Raw genomic sequence first — 6,910 nt, forward strand, 5'->3', positions numbered from 1 at the left:
GGAGGGAAGGAGGAAGAGAGGGAGGGAGGGAGAAAGGGGGATGATAGCAAGCTGTAGGTTTAGAGAGGCTTAAAGAATTTTTTAATTACATCTTTTATTTATTTGTATGTACATGTGTAAGTGTACATGTGTAGGCATGTGCATGACATAGCTCACAAGTGGAGGTCAGACAATAATTTAAAATACAACAAACCCTTTTGTAAAGAAAAGGATTATTTTTTTTAAAGTTTAGGTAGCAAGAGAATGTCACAAAGAACTAGAAAGTAATTAATCTTTACTATCATCTTTGTTTAATATATTTTTATATGTTTATATAATTTTTAAAGATTTTGTATTTTTTAAAACTTTCAATTATATGTGTGTTGTGTGACATGCTTCCACACATCGACTCACACCAGATTGTGAGCCCAGGATGACCAAAGTGAATTTGGATTCCAAATCCAGATTCCACTAAAGTCCTACATGGCAAATCAATTCAGATGTTTTTAGGGGGGGGGGGCTTACAGGAATATGGGTGAGGGGTTACTTACAGAGCAGAAATGACTCAAAGACAGATGCATCACCAAAACCCAACCCAACATGGGTGACAGCTGGGGCACATTACACAGCTTGCAGGAACCTCTGCTGCCGGAGAATGACTGTCCCCTGCAGGCGGCCCGATAGACCAAAGTCCCTTCCAGGCAGCTTGGCTTGTATGGAGTCTCTCAGGCTGCTTGGTGGGTCTGAGTCTTCTTTGCAGCTTGTCTTGTCTGAGAGTGAGTCTTTGCAGCTTCACGGGCTTCCTGGAGCTATTTTGAGTTGTTTCTTTCCTGCCTGAATGAGCTTCCCTGCAGGATGGAATGCTTTCATCTCTGAGGAAACTGCTATACAACACTTTGTTTAGCACATTCTTTCTGTACCCTCTTCCACAATGATCCCTGAGCGATGGAAGGGGTGACCATAGATGCCCACTTGTAACAAAGAATTAGGCCAGAGCAGCTGGAGCATCACTGGTTGTTTTGAGTTGAGGCTGACAACAGTGATCAATAGATATAAACACAAATATTTATGTTTGATAGACATATCCCATCCACATGATAAACAACAGAAGTGGCTTTCCCACTAGGGCCAGCCACATGTTTTAAATCTATGTTCCTATTAATGGATGTAAACATTTTCTTGTGGAGAGAAACTGGGCTTTATATCCAATCATATATCAGATGGTTGGCTGTATCCATAACCATTCTTGTCACCACTGCACTAGGTGGCACAGCTTGCCTGGAATTTCCATCATGGAGCATGATTCTCCCACCCACCAGCACCCTTTGTAGCAACTTCTGGCACTGCATGAGCTAGCTCACAAGAAGAAGACCTTGCAGGTCGAATTCTAGCTTTATTTCCCCAAGTCCTGCAACCAATGTATGCAATATCTTCAACAACAGGGTCTTACTGCTCAGTTCTGTAAGGCAACAAACTGTTGCAGGAAGTATTAAAAATGGAACCCGTCAGGTCTCCATGGAGCCGGACCATGCTCCCGCCCCCACTGGAGCTAGCCTCCACAGCATCTGGCTCACTTGTCCCACAAGCCACTAGTTCCCTCTCTACCACAATCCTCTGTAACCAGCAGTCCCACATTCCAGTAACCAAATAGAACCGCCAACCTCAAGGTTGCATATCATAAACCCAGTAACCTGGTAAAATCATGACTCTTAAGCCTTTAGTTAACCAATCAGATTTATGTATCAATATCACAATTTACAAGATGCTGATACAATAATTTCAGAGCCAATTGATAATTATCATTATTGATAATTATTGATAACTATCCCATTATTTCTAGTCTTGTGAGGTCACAGCTATTTGTGGCTGGAAATGCCAAGCAGGTTCAGGTCCACAGCCGTGGTTCTTCCTCTACCCTCTGGGGCATCCCCCCGCCCCCAACTCTTAACTCCGTTCTTCTTTCCCTGTCCTACCACAGACCTCCTCTGCACTAATGTAATTGGGCAAGAAAATCCTGTGACAACAAACTACTGTGGCAATAGCCTTCCCCTTTCAGGGACCCTTGGGGCCTCCTTTTACAACAACCCCTAGAGAGGTAACTAAGACCTGGTACTGAGAGTTTCAAACAACTCCATGGCTTTTGGTAGCATGTTTTTCCCCTTGTTGACTCTTTGTGAGGTAATGCCTCAAGCTTACTCCTTATGGTGCCCTCACATGTCTCTCCAGTGGCTTTCCAATTGTCTTAGGGTTTCTATTCCTGCACAAAACATCATGATCAAAAAATAAGTTGGGAAGGGAAAGGTTTATTTAGGTCACACTTCCACATTGCTGTTCATCACCAAAGGAAGCCAGGACAGGAACTCACATAGGTAGGAACTTGGAGGCAGGAGTGGATGCCGAAGCCATGGAGGAATGCTGTTTATTATCTTGCTTCTTTCTCCTGGCTTGCTCAGCATGCCTTCTTATAGAACCCGGGACTGCCACCCACAGTGGGCCCTTCCACCTTGAACAATAACTAACTGAGAAAATGGATCTCATACAGCTGGATCTCATAGAGGCATTTCCTCAAGGGAGGTTCCCTTCTCTGTGATAACTCCAACTTGTGACAAGTTGACACAAAAAACCAGCCAGTACATCAATTTACCAATCACTGAGGATAGCGCTATGTTATCTATATAACAAACTTTTCTCAGAAGATGGGCAGGACAACCCAACAACCTGAATCACAACCTTATTACAAATAGTGGGATTACAAAGATAACCTTGGTAAAGCACTCTGAAAACCTGTGCCATCTGTTCTGAGCAGTATCAGATGGCCCCAGAGTTTCACAACTAAAAGATACAAAGTAGAACATAAGCAACATTAATACAGCATGGAAAGGTCCCATCCACTTGTATCATTTGCTTCCTCCACAGATCAAGGCTGGATACCAAAGGGTGGATGGAGGCAGTAACTTAATTAGTTCTCTGTGCTCCTCAGTCTGAGCCATTTTATTTCCATAATCTGAAGCTCTTCCATGAAGACTACCTACACTTTCACTCTGATTGACACAGTGAGCTTGGCTTAATGTGATTAACCCTACCACTAGATCTAAGGGAGAAAGTGGCCCTGCTTGCCCCTGCTGCATTTGCTGCTTCCTGGGTTGGCACACTGTCTTCCCACTTACCATACCTAACTGTTAGGTGAGTTCCCAGCTGGGTAAACCATCCCCACCTCTGGCATAACCTTTCCATAGAGGAAAAGAACCCTCTTAGTCTGGGGATAATTACCCACCCTGGGACAGACTTGATCATTTTTACCTGTACTGTTCTCTGTCTTCTGTGAACTGCCCCTCTGGCTTTAAAGCCATTCAGAACCCTCTTAGTTTGGGTCTCTCTCTTCTACTCAGGTGTCGATGGCCACAGGCCCATGAGGGAGAAAGGAGCAGAAGCCTCGAGCAGGGTTCAGTTGCCTGTGACTATGAAGGAAGGACTTCGGAGACAGCTGCAGAGAGGCAGCTCAAATTTATTGTTCCAGGGGTAGGGTTATGAGGGCTCTCATGGTACTGGAGGGAAGGGTTGGTTGGTTATCACACAACACCAAACTACCATGATGGGAAGCCAGACTGTGACTTTCGTGCTGAGTCACGGACAGGGTCTCTCTTTAGATAAGACCAGGTATCTGTGCTCAGAGACACTCTCCAAGTGAGGCTAGGTAGAGAAACAGAAGCCCCCGCTGAGAAAGGGAGTCCTCCACCTTGCACGGAGTTTGAGAGCTATGTGAGTGTGACATCAGGGTTCCCCAATATATTAGAACACAGTTTGGCTTTCTATCAGTTTCCTCCTTAGGAACTCCAGCTCGACACTAGTCTTGCCCGACACTTATCTTTGTGTAATATGAGCCTCTTCCTCTGTTTCACCTTTCTTTCTTTGCATTTTTTTCTTTGCAGGCACTTGTTGCATGATGGTCTACAGCGCTTAGTTCTGCTAAAGCCTCTTTTGGCATAGAAAGTCTACTGTATAAAGATCTTGCCCCCACAAAAAGAGTTTAGCAAAGCTGCTGAAGATCCAAACCAGCCTTGTGGCCCTTATTGAACCCATCTTTTCTTTAAGTCCTCTGTGAACACACTTCTATATGGCCCAGTGAATTGGAATTCAAACACAGCTTTTCTAATTCCCACTTCCCTCAATAGCATCTGGCCCCTGGCCCCTGGCCCTTGATATTTATGAGAACCTCAGATAAGGATTAAAGTGTTTCTAATGGCTCTGATAAGTCAGTCCATCGGGAACTGACATCCCTTTCATACTTTCTCAGGTTAGACAGTCCTTGCCTTGAGGAGGAATGGATGTTACATTAGTCTGGTTTTCTGCCTCCACAGCAGTCAAACTGATTCCATCAACTCCTATGTCCTATAATCTCACAAGCTACACAGTGGCAGGCTGTTTAATTTATTGTTTAAAAGACTTCTTCAATTCCAGCAGGTCAGGTGCTGAATGTTTCCTGATCACCCCAGTTTCTTGTATAGGACCCCATTGTTAGGCTGGAGCCTCTGCTCACTGCTGCACAAGCTGGGAAACCTCATCTGCCCTCTTTCCCCCAACCCAACCTGCACTGAAAGACTCCGAACAAAGGAACTCCCAGTTCTCTTCTTGGCAGCTGTTGAAACATCCTCCCCCTAATGCTGCTAGCCATCCAAGCCCTGACTAAGTGCTCAACTCTTGACCATATGTGGACACAAATCCAGCTTGTGGCTGATGCCATCACCCCTCACCCAAGCTCTATGAAACCTCTGCCCTAGCCAGGCTGTGTGACTTCCTTAGCTCGGTTCTTCAAGACTGATGAATTCACTCCTAATAAACCTACCTTTATCTGCTTTTAATCTGGTCTAATCTACCCTGTATCTGTGTCACCCAGGGAGAGAAAGGGCTGCTGTTCCTGTCTTGGCAGTGACCCCTAACAATTGGGGGTTCTCCCAAACAGTGAACAGTCCCGCAGGCACATTTTGTCTTGCTCTTACACATTTTAGCAGCCCAGACTCCCTTTGGTTGTGGGTCCCCTTTCCTTACAAGAATCTACGGTAATTATATTTACTGTTCTGAGATTTTGTTCTAAAAATAAAGACTGGCATTCACTAACAATTCAGTAGAGGCTCCATCTTTTTGTATATAATTCACTTAATGTACTGCAAGAAACAGTGATTGCAAACTGCATCCTACAGTATGAGTTAGCGAGATCTGCCTTAATAAAAGAGCACCAACTAAGTGGCTTAAACCAGGGCTTCCTATTTAATGTGCATTGGCTGGGGACACCATAACAAAGCAGTACTGACTTAGACATTTCCCTCTCAAGGATTTTTCCCTGCCCTCACTATTCTTGATACTCTCTCACATCCAGTCTGCTTCTTTTTCCCTTCAAATTGGACTTGTTCAGATGCCTTTGGATGCTCTCTCTCTCTCTTATCTATAATAAATCCTTCTCCTCATTCATGGAGTGGCCATTTTGGTGTGTGTGTGTGTGTGTGTGTGTGTGTGTGTGTGTGTATGTGTGTTCGACCACAAGCTGTTCCGAGGAACACCTCGAAATAGTCTTTGGTTTCCAGAACAGGCTCGGAGGTGGACAATGCCGAGTCTAAACTCGATCCTCAGTCACCCCTGGGTTGCCTGTCACGAAATTTATCCAACTTGGGTTTGTCTCAGACCTTGTGTCCAAAATGCCAGAATTTTCTTTGTTCTGTGGCCTGGTTTCAGTAACTAGTCTACATGGGCCACCAGAGGGCACTCTTGATTTTAACATCCTCCACGATCTTACTATTTTTCTGGCTGTTTGTGGGCAGATGGTTTGAACTCTATTCTGTCCAGAAGTTTTGGGACCCGCGCTCTTGACCCTCCCTCTATAACCAACCTTCTATGGCTCAGGTCCTAATAGTAAAGATGGTCACACTCGCATCCCCCTTGCCTCCAAGGACTAAGACCCCCAAACCAAGTCCCCTCCCCTAACGGAGCCCCGCCTACTCCCCCTTTCTTCACCACAGTGCGCTCACCTGTTGTTCCAACTGCAATGACTGCTCCAAACCAAGCTGCTAATCTAACCACCCCTGAGGTATATACAGGCCTCAGTGACCATTTTTCCCTTAGGTCCATGTAGGGCTACTACTACAACAACCCCCAAAACCTCCCCCAACCCTCCACTGCCATGGGATCCCAAAACTTGTTCCAACTACAACACTCCAACAGTCCCACCTTCCCCTCACTGACATGGCTCCAAAATGCTCCCTCATTTTAGCCCAAAACAAGCAACAATGCAATTTATGGCCTTGTGATAATGGCAGCTCCCTCAGCCAAGGTCCCTGCCATTTTCCCAACTTATTAACCCTTTCTTGTCCTGACAACTGCATTCAGCTTAAACTTAATCATACAACACTTATTATCAACTGTAGTGGGTTGGCCTAATGCTGCTTGTATTCTAATGCTAATTCGGGGCCCTCAAAATGGGTGCCCCAGAGATGAGAGTCTGCACATAAGCCACTGAGTGACCCTGACCCCATTTAATTGTGATTGGTAAATAAAGATGCCAACTGCCAATAGCTGGGCAGAAGACACATGGGCAGGGTTTAAGTTTTGCGGGCTTGGAGAAAGAGGACCATGAGGAGGAAGGAAGGGGCAGAAGGAGCTGCCATGGGATGAAGGAAGAATGAGCAGGAGGGAGAAGGAGAGCTATCATGGGCTAAGGGCCAAGAGAACATGGCCCAGAGGGCTGCCCAGTTGGAGTCAAGTGCAACCCAGGTGAAATACAGTAAGTGATCGATAGGAAGGTAAACTCTAACAGCCTGTAGGGTAGGCAGCCCAGCTATTGTGCTGCCTAAGGCTACTTAAGAATATAAAAGTTAGCCGGGCAGTGGTGGTGCACGCCTTTAATCCCAGCACTTGGGAGGCAGAGGCAGGTGGATTTCTG

The sequence above is a fragment of the Mastomys coucha genome, unplaced genomic scaffold, assembly GCF_008632895.1.
Source record: "Mastomys coucha isolate ucsf_1 unplaced genomic scaffold, UCSF_Mcou_1 pScaffold23, whole genome shotgun sequence".
Lineage (NCBI taxonomy): Eukaryota > Metazoa > Chordata > Mammalia > Rodentia > Muridae > Mastomys > Mastomys coucha.